The 15206-nt window shown below is 42.4% G+C and overlaps 1 protein-coding gene and 1 long non-coding RNA gene across 2 annotated transcripts in view; one reads left to right on the top strand and one right to left on the bottom strand.

The window, feature by feature from the left end:
- Nucleotides 1-674: 674 nt before the first annotated feature.
- The window catches only part of LOC134285029 (uncharacterized), a 50333-nt gene continuing 35801 nt past the window's right edge, over nt 675-15206 (bottom strand). Inside the window, exon 2 of the long non-coding RNA XR_009996090.1 lies at nt 675-1189. This is a non-coding gene — a long non-coding RNA (uncharacterized LOC134285029). The remainder of the gene's footprint in view (nt 1190-15206) is intronic.
- The window catches only part of LOC134285028 (uncharacterized), a gene marked incomplete at its 3' end in the record, with an annotated part of 176349 nt that continues 175988 nt past the window's right edge, over nt 14846-15206 (top strand). The window contains 1 exon segment of the mRNA XM_062844902.1: nt 14846-14855.

Raw genomic sequence — 15206 nt, 5'->3', positions numbered from 1 at the left:
AAAGATTAGTCATGAATGGTAACACCGACCGATGACATGTCTATTAGGCCTGTCCACTTTTTCAAAAATTCTCTGGTTCTTAAATCCACGGCCAAGGTCAAGGCGACGCAATTTTTTGTTGCGCAGAAGTCGCTGTATTTACTTGTACACAACGAAATTACGTGACTCAAAAGGCCAGTTCTACATCAATGCTGAGATGGCAGAGCACATAGTTCTTCTCCAACATGGGCAGATGGACGGAGGCCTTATGTCGAGGTGAATTTTGAACATAATTTCTGTCGGATCGAAAGTGCTTATGCTGGTATTTGCACAGATTTGGATATGCAGATTCTCCATCATGTCCCGAGTGCACAGACTAAGACGAGACAAAGGAGCACATGTTCTTCGGATGCCTACGATTTGTGGGGCAAACGTTGCGTATGCAGGAAATATGCAGCATCACTCCGGAGTCCGGACAAGATTGTGAAAAAGATGTGCACGGGGACGGGCAAGCTATACCGTTCGTTACATGTCATCATCAGCACCACTGATAGATAAAGATGTTCCTATCATCAATCAAATCAAAATTGAAAAAAAAAACTAGGCACACGCTGCAAGGAATCTTCTCCTTTGGCAATACTTTTGGTAAGGTCAAAGAATGAAACAAGAGTTGAATAAATCTGCTCAATGCGATATCTGGGAAACTATTGCATTTACTGTTATTGACATGGTCTTTTTGTACAGATATTGTTCTAAATAATTAAAATGCATGAACCTCGAAAAAACTCACCTGCAAACACGGTGATCCAGAACCAGTGCTTCCACCAGTACAGTGTCATTTTGGCGATAGAATTGTGCCTTTCCCGGCGTGTCACCGCCACTACCGCAGAAGATTTCCGACGCCCAGCGATGGCGGTCCGCCCTTCTACTACGACTTCCTTCCTTCTCTCCACCTTCATATGCTCTCCAAATCTCCTCCTCCTCCTTTGGGACAATTATTTTATTGGCATTATCCTTTCAACGGGACGAAGCTGTTGCTCCACTACCACCAACACCGACACCGTCGTCGCCGATAATGGCATTCAGTCGCAGCAGTGTTCAGTAAAGCGGGTCGTTTGTCTCAGAAGCTTTCAACGATGCTGGGGGCAGGAATTTCTTCGCTTAGTTGTCGTGAAGATTGTGTGACTTTCAGAAGCTTTCAGGATGCAATCTGGAAGAAAATGAAGAAAAAGAAACAAACCGGAGATGAAAAGTTACCGTTAAGTGTGAGAAGGGGGAGTCGAATAGTTTTTCTAAATAAGTGGTAGGGGAAATGAGAAAGGATTCAATTTGCAAATAAATTCAATTACATAACTAGTGCAGAAGTGATCAAGTCACTTGATTCAAGTGAAAGATTTCCATTGGACGAATTTCAAACCAAGGTTTCTGCTGTGAGCTAGCTCTGATTATGTTAAACAAGTTGAGCTCAACAACAGGCTTCAAGATGTAAGAGCTTTAACGCTTTAACACTACCGCCAATTAACAGATAAATTTCGAATCTGTTTCTACTGGTGACCTTCCACCGGGAGCCGAAGGCTCATGTTGTTAGCAAGTGATAATTTGATTTTGCTACCCAATAGTGGACCCCAACAATGCAATAGTGCTTCAGACGTTTTTGATTGATTACGCTTGTGGATCCGATGACCTGGTGCTCAAGGATGTTCTTGCAGACCCATAAACAGACATAGAACTCATCACTTGGCAGCATAGTTGCATGAGATTGTAAAAGCATGAGTTTTGTTCATAATGCTTCTACAGATCGCTAATTACACTTTTAGATCCGGTGGCTGATACTTCAGGGATAGTTTGTATGTGGATATCACACACATAACCTCTCCTCTTTGGAGCCACCATGTAAATGTACAAATTCGCGATGTTGGATCGAGATTCATAACAAGGTTATCTTATAGTTTATCACATAATTCTCTCTGAAATAACTGACTTCAATCGCAGCTGCCAGCCAGATCATCAGAAGTGAACAAATTTGTCTAAAATTTTTGGCATTTTTTTATGGAAATCAGTCAGAGCTTAATAAAAATAAAAAATAAAATAAATAAAAAATAAAACATGCTCGGTTCTCAAACTGACTGCCTCCTACTCCATTGAAAACGACCTATCGCCCCTCTGACCTAATTAATACCCATTCTCGATGGCATCGCTCAGCCCACCTTTTTACCTCAGCTCCCATAGCCAAGGAAAGCAATCATCCGTTTCCAGTGCTCTAAATTTAGTTTACTCATTATGCAAAATCCAATTACGGATGCAAATGTACCTAGTTACACTCACGCGCGCGTACAGCACTGTCTTGGGATTGACGCAGAGCTTTGCCGGAACGTCGTCGTCATCGTCGGACGTAACTTTACAGCACTGTCAGCACTGTGGTTGAGGGGAAAAATCAAGCCTGCACTTGTCACCTTCTCCCCCTCCATCAATTGCTCAAAGCTTCCATTAGTGATAAAAATAAATCTCACTCGTTGTTAGGAAGTCCCCTCATCTGCACGCACAGAGCACAAACATTCGAGATATATAGCAAGATTTCTTTTCGATGTTGTGACACTGAACGTGGACGTCTGATGTCTATGCCTTTTGTCGGATGTCATCTAGAAATAGCGATTTTTTCCTTTAGAGAATGTCAAGCATATCGGTTCAATGGAGAGCCACTTCAATGGCCATCCAGAGAAATTGCTTATTCTTGTGAATTACGTTCCCACGCAAGTAAAATTACGATTCCCAAATCGAAAAACGCAATCGCGGTACATCAAAGGCAGAGCTAGCAGTGATTGGAATCCAATCCGGGCGCAAACCGGCAGCAAGTCTTGCGAAGAATGACACCGAAAGTACATTATATTCGGCAAAGCAAATAAAAAAGTCGCGGATCGATGATCACAATCAAAAGAATAGGCGAAACAAATATAACCAAACAGACAAAGAAAAATGACAATCTGTTTGGCCTCTTTTGTTGGTTTTGTTGGTGGAAGGAAAATCTTTCAGACCACGCAGCCAGAATAACGAAATTATTCGCTTCAACGAACTGTCACGTCGTCGTCGTCGGAGAAGTCTCTGTCTCGTTATTGTCGTTGGAGTGGAACCATGGTGTGTCATAAAAGTACCCTACAACAAGCACTGACGAGTTCTTTGAAGGGCTTTACTACAAAATTCGTTTGCCCAGTATACTTTTGCCAGAGGGATTTATCACAGATAAGCAGACGTAACATCTAGAACAATTTTCGTGAAAATCTAGCCCCCACTTCACACTACCATCAACTGGTGGAAATGTTTCATGAAACACTGCGTTGTGCACTATCATCGTCAATAGAAGGCGTATTTCCCAGGAATAACTCCAGCCGTTCCACATGATTACCTCCAGGAGTAACGGGAGTCCCCCGGGAATTCTTCTAGCATTTATTTGAGAATCTCCAGGTTGTATTTGAGAATTTCTCCAAAAAAAAATATCTACAAGATTCTCAAGAAATTTATGCCAGGATTTCTACGGCAATTCCTATAAGTTTCCCCTGAGAATTCTTCCAGGAGTGGTCTGCTAGTTCATTTAAGAATTCCCCGGGAATTCCTTCAGTTCTAAAGAAACCGCTTCAACTGTTCTTTGGGAATTCCTTCAGATTTTCCTCGTAAATTTTCCCTAGAAATTCCACAAGACACCCTCCAGGAGTTGCCCAGGAATTTTACGGTAATCCCTCCGACAGTTTCACAAGATTTACTCCAGTGTTTATGCGAGACTCCCTCCAGGATTTACCTTTAAATTTCTCAAAAATATTCATAATTTCACCGGGAATTCGAACCAGCAATTTTCTGGAAATTACCGTAGTAGCTCCTCTGAAATTCTTACATCATTTTCATGGATATTCTTTCTGGATTTCCCTTGGAAATCTTCGAGGAGTTCCATAGAAATTCTTCCAAGATTTACCTGGGTATTCTTCCAGGATTCCTCCGACCAATTCTTCAGCAGTTCCCCGTCCACGCAGGTCCACGCACATTTCTTCAAGCATTCTCTGGAAAACCCTCCTAAGGTTACTGCGGAATACTTCTGGGAGTTTGGATATCTTTTGGGCGAAGATTCCGATTATGAACCAAAGGGTACCCCTAAAGAACCCAATTTCTCCAGCAGGTCTACGTGAATTCCTTCAGTATTTACTCGTCCACCTTTTCGAATTTCTGCAGGAGTTACTCGGGAATTCCTCAGGAAGCCATCCAGGAGTTCCCCGAAATTCCTCCACAAATTCTTCGGGATTTCCTCCTGGAGTTCCACAAGAATTTCTCTAGGTGTTCCTCGGCACTTCATCTAGGAGTTTCTCGGCAGTTCTTCCAGGAATACCTCAAGAATTAATCCATGAGGTCCTTGGGAATTTTCTCGAGAGTTTTTAGAGCATACTTCCATATATTCTCAGGAAATTCCGCCAAAAACTCTTCGAAAATACTCGGAAATTCCTCCGGGAGTTCCTCATGAATTCATCCGGGTCCCTGCAGGTGTTCCTCGGCAATTTCTCCAGGAGTTTCTTGAGTATTCCTCTAAGAGTGTCTCGGGAATTCTTCCAGAAGTGAATTCCCAAGGGTTCATCCAAGAGGTCCTCTGGAATTTCTCCAGAATATCCCCGGAAACTCCGTCAAGAGCTCCCCACAAATTCCTGTAGAAGCTCCACGGGTATTCCTCCAGGAGTTTCTCGAGAAATCCTCCAGGAGTTCCTAAGCTTTTTTACTGGAGTTCCTTAGGAAGCCATCTCGGAGTTCCGCAAAATTTCTCCAAGAATTCCTCGGAAATTCCCCCTGGAGATCCTCAAGAATTTCTCCGGGTGTTCTTCGGAACTTCATCTTGAAGTTCCTCGGAATTTCTTCCAGAAATTCCTCAAGAATTAATCCAGGAGGTCCTTGGGAATTTCTTCAGGAGTTCTCAGGGCATGCTTCCAGAAGTTCTCAGGAAATTCCGCCAAAAAATCTTCAAAAATTATCGGAAATTCCGCCGAGAGTTCCTCATGAATTCATCCGGTTTCCTGCAGGTGTTTCTCGGCAATTTCTCCAGGTGTTTTTTAAGTGTTCCTCTAAGAGTTTCTCGAAAATTCCTTCAGAAGTGAATCACCAAGGGTTCATCCAAGAGGTCCTCGGGAATTTCTCCAAGAGTTTTTCAGGAATACCTCCTGGAGTTTCGCAGGAATTTCCCCAGAAGTTCCCCGGAAATTTTGTCCTAAGTTCCCAGCAAATTTCTGTAGAAGTTTCACGGGTATTCCTCCAGGAGTGTCTTGTGAAATCCTCATGGAGTTACTAAGCAAGTTTTACTGGAGTTCCTAAGTCATCCAGGAGTTCCCCGAAATTCCTCCAAGAATTCTTCGGGATTTGCTCCTGGAGTTCCTCAAGAATTTCTGTGGGTGTTCTTCGGAACTTCATCTTGGAGTTCCTCGGGAGTTCTTCCAGAAATTCCTCAAGAATTAATCCAGGTGGTCCTTGGGAATTTCTTCAGGAGTTCTCAGGTCATGCTTCCAGAAGATCTCAGGAAACGCCGCCAAAAATTCTTCCAAAATTCTCGGAAATTCCTCCGGGAGTTCCTCATGAACTCATCCGGGTTCCTGCAGGTGTTCCTCGGCAATTTCTCCAGGAGTTTCTTGAGTATTCCTCTAAGAGTTTCTCGGGAATTCTTTCAGTAGTGAATTCCCAAGGGTTCATCCAAGAGGTCCTCGGGAATTTCGCCAAGAGTTCTTCTAGGATACCTCCTGAAGTTCCTCAAGAATATCTCCAGAAGTTTCCCGATAATTCTGCCATGAGTTCCCCGCAAATTCCTGTTGAACTGCATTGCACCCCTGGAAATCCTTCAGGAGTTACTAAGCAATTTTTACTGGTGCTCCTAAGGAAGCCATCCAGGAATTCCTCGAAATTCCTCCAAGAATTCTTCGGGATTTCCTCAAGAATTTCTCCAGGTGTTCCTCGGCACTCCATCTAGGAGTTTCTCAGCAGATCTTTCAGAAATTCCTCAAGAATTAATCCAGGAGGTCCAGAGGAATTTCTTCATGAGTTTTTAGAGCATACTTCCAGAAGTTCTCAGTAAATGGCACCAAAAATTCTTCGAAAATATTCGAAAATTCCTACGAGAGTTCCTCATGAATTCATCCGGGTTCCTGCAGGTGTTGCCCGGCAATTTCTCCAGGTGTTTTTTGAGTATTCCTCTGAGAGTGTCTCGGGAATTCTTCCAGTAGTGAATTCCCAAGGGTTCATCCAAGAGGTCCTCGAGAATTTCTCCAAGAGTTCTTCTAGAATATTCTCCTGAAGTTCCTCAGGAATATCTCCAGAAGTTCCCTGGAAGTTCGGCCAAGAGTTCCCCGCAAATTCCTGTTGGAGTTCAACGGTTATTCCTCCAAGAGTTTCTTGAAAAATCCTCCAGGAGTTCCCAAGCTTTTTTTTACTGGAGTTCCTAAGGAAGCCATCCCAAAATTTCTCCAAGAACTCTTCGGAAATTTTTCCAGGAGTTCCTCAAGAATTTCTCCGAGTGTTCTTCGGAACTTCATCTTGGAGTTCCTCGAGAGTTCTTCCAGAAGTTCCCCAAGAATTAATCCAGGTGGTCCTTGGGAATTTCCCCAAGAGTTCTTAGAGTATACTAGTTTTCAGGACATTCCACCAAAAATTCTTAAAAAAAACTCGGAAATTCCTCCGGGAGTTCCTCATGAATTCATCCGGGCTCGTACAGTTGTTCCTCAGCAATTTCTCCAGGAGTTTCTTGAGCATTCCTCTAAGAGTTTCCCTGGAATTCTTCCAGAAGTGAATTTCCAAGGGTGCATCCAAGAGGTCCTCGTGAATTTCTACAAGAGTTCTTCGGGAATACCCCCAGAAGTTCCTCAGGAATATCTTTAGAAGTCCCCCGAAAATTCTGTCGAGTGTTCCCCGCAAATTCCTGTAGAAGTTCCACGGGTATTCCTCCAGGAATTTCCCGGGAAATCCTCCAGGAGTTCCTAAGGAAGCCATCCAGGAGTTCCCCGAAATTCCTTCAAAACTCTTCGAGAGTTCCTCCTGAAGTTACTCAAGAATTTCTTCAAGTGTTCTTCGGCACATCATCTAGGAGTTCCTCGGGAGTTCTTCCAGAAGATCCTCAAGAATTAATCCTCAGCAATTTCCCCAGAAGTTCCCCGAAAATTCGACCAAGAGCTCCTCTTGTAGGATTTGCACGGGTATTCCTCCAGGAGTTTCTCGGGAAATCCTCCAGGAGTTCCTAAGCCATTTTCTCTGGAGTTCCTAAGGAAGCCATCCAGGAGTTCATCGAAATTTCTTCAAGAATTCTTCGGTATTTGCTCGTGAAATTCCTCTAGAGTTTCTCCAGTTGTTCCTATCGGCACTTCATCTTGAAGTTCCTGAGCAGTTCTTTTAGAAATTCTTCAAGAATTAATTCAGGAGGTTTTTGGGAATTTCCCCAAGAGTTCTAAGGGTACGCTTCCAGAAGTTCTCAGGAAATTCCACAAAAAATCCTCGAACATCCTCCTGGCTCCTGCAGGTGTTTCTCGGCAATGGACTACCCGCGCAGCCACGGTTGATCAGCAGGAGTAAATCAATTTAATTTTGTATGGCGAAATGCATCTAAACTTGAATTACTTAAAATACAAATTGTGCTGGGTGAGTGCGTCTGGAAATTTGTTACTTCCGGGAAAATTGGCTTTCTCAGTCTTGGAATAGTCCAAGACTTAAAATACAAAGCTTTTCCCGAAAAAATATTTGGTAGGCTTAATAGTGGTCACCATTGTGCACAACCACTACCAAATATTTTTTCGAACAATATGTTCCACTTTGAAGAATTTGCCTTTAGATGGTATTCGCCATACAATATTTTTGCGATTTACTTATAGCGATTTTTCGCGCATAGAAGGTACCGCCACATTGGTCGATGCGGAGAGTAGGAAAACAGCCGATGTAGTTAATTCATTCCTCTAGAAGTTCCTTTAATTTTCGTCCAAGGGTTTCTCGGAAATTCTTCCAGAAGTCTATTCCAGAGGATTCATCCAGGAGGTCCTGGGGAATTTCTCTAAGAGTTCTTCGGAAATACCTCATGAAGTTCTTCAGGAATTTCTCCAGAAGTTCCCCGGGAATTCCGTCAAGAGTTTCCCGCAAATTCCTGAAGAACTTCCACGGGTATCCCTGCAGGAGTTTCTCTGGAAATCCTCCAGGAGTTACTAAGCAATTTTTACTGGTGTACCTAAGAAAGCCATCCAGGATTTTCCCAAAATTCCTCCAAGAATTGTTCGGGAATTCCTCCTGAAGTTCCTCAAGAATATCTCCAGGTGTTCTTCGGCACTTCATCTAGGATTCCTTGGGAATTTCTCCAGGAGTTCTCAGGGCATGCTTCCAGAAGTTCACAGCAAATTCCACCAAAAGTTCTTCGAAAATACTCGGAAATTCCTCCGAGAGTTCCTCATGAATGCATCCGGTTCCTTCAGGTGTTCCTCGGCAATTTCTCTAGCTCCTGGAAGAATTTCCGATAAGTTCCTGAATAAATTTCCGATAAACTCCTGAATGAATTCCCGACGCACTTCTGGAGGAATTCCCGTGAAACTCCTAGATGAAGTACATAGGGCATTAAAGTTAACTGGAGGGAGTATCACATTTCTTGTGGAACTTGTGGAAATTCTTGTGGAACTCTTGGAGGGATTGCCGTAAAATTCCTGGAAAATCTCCGACCCCAGGAGGGATTCCTGTGGAATTCCTGGAGAACATTGGTGAGGAAGTTCTGTGGGAATGCCCGTGATATAACTGGAGAGGTTTCCGAAGAACTGGAGGAATTCCTAGGGAACTCTTGAATGAACTACATGGCAACTGTCAGAACATTTTTCCGGGAAACTTCTGGAAGATCACCCTGGGAAATCTTATAATATTTCCGGAATTATGTTTGAAAAACACAGGAAAACCCTGAAGGATGATTTTGCGATAATGCAGTCTGGTGTTAAATGTTGTACGCAAAGTTGTAGGTGGGTTGTACATTTTTTCTCTTTGTTCTACTGAATTTCCCCAAAACTCCATGAAATATCATAAATTATTATTTCGAGTGAACGAATACACGGGAAAAATCTTTTCAGACAAAAAAAGTCATGAAATCGTAAACCCGACCGCTTCATGATATCATGACCACAAGCTTTTTCATGACAAGAAGTCATGATGGCGAAAGTCGTTATATATAGCTAACCTTGTTTTCAGAAATAAAATATCATGACACTTTTGGCATAGTTAAACGTTACGTAAAATTAGCCTGTCAGTCTTTTAATCATTTTAATCAAGGCCTACCGTGCCTTTTTGTTTGAGGTTAGGATAGGTTGTGAACAGTAATTCCAGTACGAACAGAAGTGTTCCCGAAGTGCCAAGTGGTGTGACATCAACAGTGTACGACTTATCGACCATTTCAATCGAGGTTCCAGGGTCCAATGAAACAAGTGCGGTGCAACACCCAAACCGACATTCCGCCGAGGTTCTTGAACTTGCGTGGATTGTGATGGTGCTGAAGTCTATCGAAAATACCCGGCTCAAATAATGCTTACACATTGTTTCATTAATTTACTTTAATGATAAAACAAAGTTCCAGAATCATGAGTTATGCTTATGTTTGCATGAAGTGTTGTTGTGAGCGAGTTTAAATTTGTTAAACAATATTCTGTCACGTAGATTAATTGAGATTCACCCGGTACTGGTGTTGTAGAAATTCTTTCGGCAATATCTGAACTGCTTCTAGTGTTATCCGCAAAAGTTGTTTAAAAATTATCAGTTTCACCCCGGATTACGGCTCTAGAGTACATACATAACAATTTCATGAGTAAGCTGCCATTTTTACTCAGAAATGAACATAAACGTTACGCTAAGGTTGCGCTACGAATGATATGATACGTCCAGTGCCGGATTTAGGCCCCGGGAGGCCCGGGGCAAACCCTAACAAGTGGGCCCCCAGAATCAAAATTTCGAAAAAAATGAACCATACAATTGCGTTTTTTTTTCTTAATCTTATGTATTATTTTAGACCTAATATTGAAAGCTTCTGATTTCCGAACTTCTCCAAAACTCCGACAAATAGAAAATTATTTGATCATTTAATTTGATATTTGACTCAAATGTCAAAATGCTAGCGTAAATGACATCTCGTTCAGATAGTACATATATTTTAAACTTTCATCCAAATTGAAAACATTTATACAAGTTTAAGAACTTAGCGTTCAGTTAAAAATCTACTTAAACATGCAGCAACTTTATTTGAGATTTCATGGGATCGACGAGTATTTAAAAATTCAGATTATTTAAAGATTAGTCTCTTGGGAGCAACTGTAGCAATAAATCTTAATATCTTCAGTAAAACCAAACATTAATATATGGAAAGTTACAGTTTCCAGGGCACTCGGTTTTCAAAACTAGCCTCAACTCCCAAACATCTGCAGAATTCATCATCTTCTCTTTTTCATGATAGCAGCGAACTGATGCAAATAAGTATAAAACATTTGTTTCCAAAATATAATCATAATCAACAAACGTATGTATAATTGTATTATCATTGTGAAATAATAGATAAATTTGTGAAACAATTGAAATGAGCATGAGCATGAGCATGATTGACCGCCCGCGGTTGCTCCTCTGTTATTGCAAGGACATCTGCATTTACACAAAGAACCAACAGATGATGCTTGGGACTAGCCTTATCCTCATTGTGTAAATGCTGACATCCCAATACTTTTCAATAAGCAATACCAGCGCCGGCCGCGTCCGAATGCAGGTCAATTGAGGATAGGGAAGGAAGTGATGACGTGAATCTCGCTTAGGCCAATAACCGAGGAATTCTCTGCGTTACTACGAGAAATCACTAGGAGTTCGGAAATGGGAAGGGAAGATGTGTTAGGGATTTTTGTCTTGGTAAACAAATTACTACAACCACCATACCGATTCTTCTTTTGCTATGAACAATGCACTCGCGAAAAATTTTCATCGAAACCGCCCCCACACACGCGTCGCATTCAGGGAATACTTCTTTACGTTACAATAATCAAGATTCACTATAACTAAATTTATAGGCCAATCAACCCACACAGTAGAGCTCTACAGTTGGAGAAACTATAATTTACAACAAATTGTCGTCGCGGTTGAAACCTGAAGTCCACACGCGAAAACCGATTCTTCTGCAAATCCGTACGTGAAACCCAATGCCGCGCGTAGTGTGCTGTACAGCGGATCTGGTCCTCTATCCAGCGCACCACATCCACCACAAACGTCCGACGCACAACGAAAAAACGAACGATTTTCGGCTCGAAACTCCGGCTTTTAACTGTACGGCTATAACATTGAAAAAGCATGAAACGAGCTTACCGAACTTGAAGAAAATGGCGATCCTTCCCTGTTACTCTTATCCAAAGCAACTATTCCCGTACACCCTTTCCGCCGACACAAATTCTTGGGTTCGCTAGACGATGGATAGCGCCGAAATAGACGATATGGTTGTCCAAAGCAATTCAATAAAAGCACTTGAAAGTTCACATGAAAAAATTTGTGAAACAATTGAAATGTACAATTACTCAAAAGCTTAATCTTTCTTGCACTCTGCTTAGAGACACTTTTTGTAGCAACTTGAAGTCACGGAAAAGTGCACCAAAAATTATGAAGCTTTTGATTTCGAATTATTCTTAAGAGAAAATCCAGATAAATGGCCAAACATAGTTTAGATACCTTTAGGAACCCTATTATAAGTTCTTTTTTTAGTGTGACGTCCTCACTGGGACACTGCTTCTTACCTTAGTGTTTTATGAGCACTTCCACAGTAACTGTGGAACTGTTATTAACAAAGAGTTTCCTTTGTCAATGACCATTTCGTATGTGTATATCGTGTGGCAGACACGAAGACACTCTTTTCCTAAGCAAGTCAAGGATTTTCCTTTACGAAAAGTTCTTGGAACGACCGGGAATTGAACGCGTCACCTTTAGTATGGTCATGCTGAATATCCACACCTTAACAGCTGTGGCTATAGGGGCTTTGTATAAAATATGAACGCTCATTCACGTGAATTTCATATGGTTTCGTTGAAAAATATAAATTGCATTTCGGATTCTTGGGGGGCCCCCTTCATCGGGGGGCCCGGGGCACTTGCCCCCTTTGCCCCCCCTTAAATCCGGGCCTGGATACGTCATGATATCATGAAATGTTTACAGTTCGTGTTTTAATAAATAAAAAAAGCATATTTTTCTCTAAATCATGACCCATTTTGCCATTTTTGGGAACCACATTTCTTCCCATGTAGCCCGACAAGCAAGATCCTTGGTGTACGAGAAAGAACACAACAATCAAATTGGTCCAAATTCACAGCATTAAACTTAATCGTGAAATCTGTACTGCTGTAATCCAGTAAAACCTGCTGCGTATCAGTGAAGATACTTTCAACGGCTGCAGGTCTTCAACAACATATGTCCGCGCTATGAGCATAACTGCGTAAGAACTGGATCTTTACAGAGAGCTTTCTTTGTCAATTTTTAATGTTTGCGCCCGTAGATGCTACTCCAGTATCGCCAAGACCAGCTACACTCACACAAGGAACCAATGAGATATTTGCTGGGCACTAGCAGGCATCTTCAGTGTGTGAGTGTTGGTGATCTTCTATTTTTAGGCGGGTCAATGTGGGAAAGGGTAAGGAAGTGATGATTGCAATCGTTTGTATCCATATCAGACCGAATATACCTCTGCGTCAGCACAAATTCATGCGGATGTCGGAGTGTTGGTGGGCAGGCTTGTAAACATTCGACACTTTTTACTTCCTTCGTTTCGTTGCCGCGGTCGAGTGTCAGCTTGCATTGTTACATTCGTGCGCTACCGCTACCTCTTACCTACACACAACACGAGCGGTAAAACGAAGATCAATAAACATAAGAGTGGATCAAATCACGATGGCATTTGTCTTAGGTATTCTAGCTTTTCGCACGATTTCAGCCAACTTTGATTACGATTGGTATAATACTACCGTAATTCTGCAAAGTGACGTAAGCGACATTGATAGTTTTGGCCCATTTTTGGTTATTATGCATAAAACTCTTGCTCATCCTCCAAGTTTCTTTCCAAAGATGACAGATTGCGACTAGATCTTGCATTCTAATTCAGCAGGCATACCACAGTGTTATTTTTACAACAGGTATTGTATATAATATACCAAAAAATATCGACATTTTAAATGGCGATTACGTCACTTTGCAGAATTACGGCAGAATATTAGTTTATTCGTGCGTGATAAATCGATCACGACACATGCATATAGCCTACACAGCTCTCTTTATAGGAATAACAAAAAAACGATCCATCTCCCGAAGACGCTATCGTGGTCAAGCGCATTCATTTGACATTTTTGTTTCGTACAGTAGTTCGATCGCTTGAGTTACGAATGTTAAAGACAAAGGCAGCCGAATATCGACGAAAAGATGTCAAAGACTGTGATCGCTAACAAGACTGTTGGTGGGACCTGGTTGGCAGAAGGTTCACACATTGGTGCGTGGAATCGTGGATATCAGTGTAAGCTGATAGAATACAGTGTTCAGTGTAAGTTCGCTTGATTGCATAACTTGTAGGCGTTATCTAAAAGGATTAAGACACTGTGCTGTAGCTGTAGAAGTTTTTAAGGAAGGGAAACGTTTTTTTTTTTCAACCCGTTTCTGTTTTAGCGATGGCTATGAACATGTGAATATACATGAGTTGTACATGTAGAGAGGAGAAAGAAAGTATATAGAAAGTTACAAAGTAGGAGGAAAGGGACGGGCCAGGGATTGGACCCAGGACCTTGTGCATATGAATCAGAAGCGGTAGCCACTAGACCACTAAGCCCGTCGATTTTTATTGTTTGCGTTAAGTCAAGAATATGCATTAACATTTTGTTGAATATCTGACTGCCGATGATGTATCAGGTCAATACGTCGAACACTTTTAGAACACACCTGCTTTTCTACTATTGTAGCACTAATGCATTAATTCAGTTGCATCCGGATCAATTATAAAAATGAACAATCAACTTAGAATCGTTCTCACTGACTTCCTTCTCTTCTTCATTACCGTCCAGCAGCCTACCGCAACGTGCCGTAACACCCAAAATAATGTTCACTTTCACTATCGTTTCCCCGTTCAACACCGACAACCAGCCACCATCGTCAGCAGGTGCAGCTCATCCTCAACCCAAGCAGTCTACCGTCCGTCGCAGTCTTCGGTCTGCCTGCACCTGCAACCAAGCGCCGCCGCCACAAGCAATTTGGTTATCGACCGGTCGATCGGTTACTGCTTCTTCACAAACACCGAACCCGACTTCGAAACGAAATAGCCTTCCTAATTATTTCATTACGGGCCAATTTTTCTATCGCTTCTGGTGCTCCGCTTCGCCGCACTCCCTGTCCGAGGTTGGTTCTCCCAAACCTATCTCTGCTTTTTAAATGTTACCCTATTATGGGTTGTTTTTTCCTAACTTCTCTGTTCGACGAACGACTTGTTTGGGAAGATGAATTTCCATTCCGTACCCAATTGGAACTGCGGATATCTTTCTTTTTGAACTGTTTTTTCAAACCCTTGTCAGTATCGTTCCCTATGGAAATTTTCCATTGAAAAACGGTAGAACGTACGGTGTAACTTCGGCTGAGTAAGAAACGCTGCACCACGCCCAGCTAGATCCAAGGTGGTAGCCCCATCAGCGTGATCGTCCTAGTGTTGGTTGGGACGTTAAACAGACATCGTGGCGTTGCAGGAACTTTGTTGGACTGGACAGAAAGTGTGGAATAGCGGGCATCGAGCGGCTACCTTCTACCAAAGCTGTGGCACCACCAATGAACTGGGAACAGGATTTATAGCGTTGGGCAAGATGCGACAACGTGTGATCGAGTGGCAGCCGATCAACGCAAAGATGTGCATGTTAAGAGTTAAGGGCCGTTTTTTTAACTACAGCATCATCAACGTCCACTGCCCACACGAAGGGAGACCTGATGACGAGAAAGAAGCGTTCTACACGCACTTAGAGCAAACATACGATGGTTGCTCGCCGCGTGACGTGAAAATCGTTGTCGGCGACATGAACGCGCAGGTAGGAAGGGAGGAAATGTACAGACCGGTAATCGGACGAAACAGCCTGCACGCCGTATCGAATGAAAACAGCCAGCGATGCGTAAACTTTGCAGCCTCCCGTGGTATGGTAGTCCGAAGCACCTTCTTCCCCCGCAAAGATATC

This window comes from Aedes albopictus, chromosome 1 (genome assembly GCF_035046485.1).
Source record: "Aedes albopictus strain Foshan chromosome 1, AalbF5, whole genome shotgun sequence".
Lineage (NCBI taxonomy): Eukaryota > Metazoa > Arthropoda > Insecta > Diptera > Culicidae > Aedes > Aedes albopictus.
This window is presented reverse-complemented; position numbering and strand designations above follow the sequence as displayed.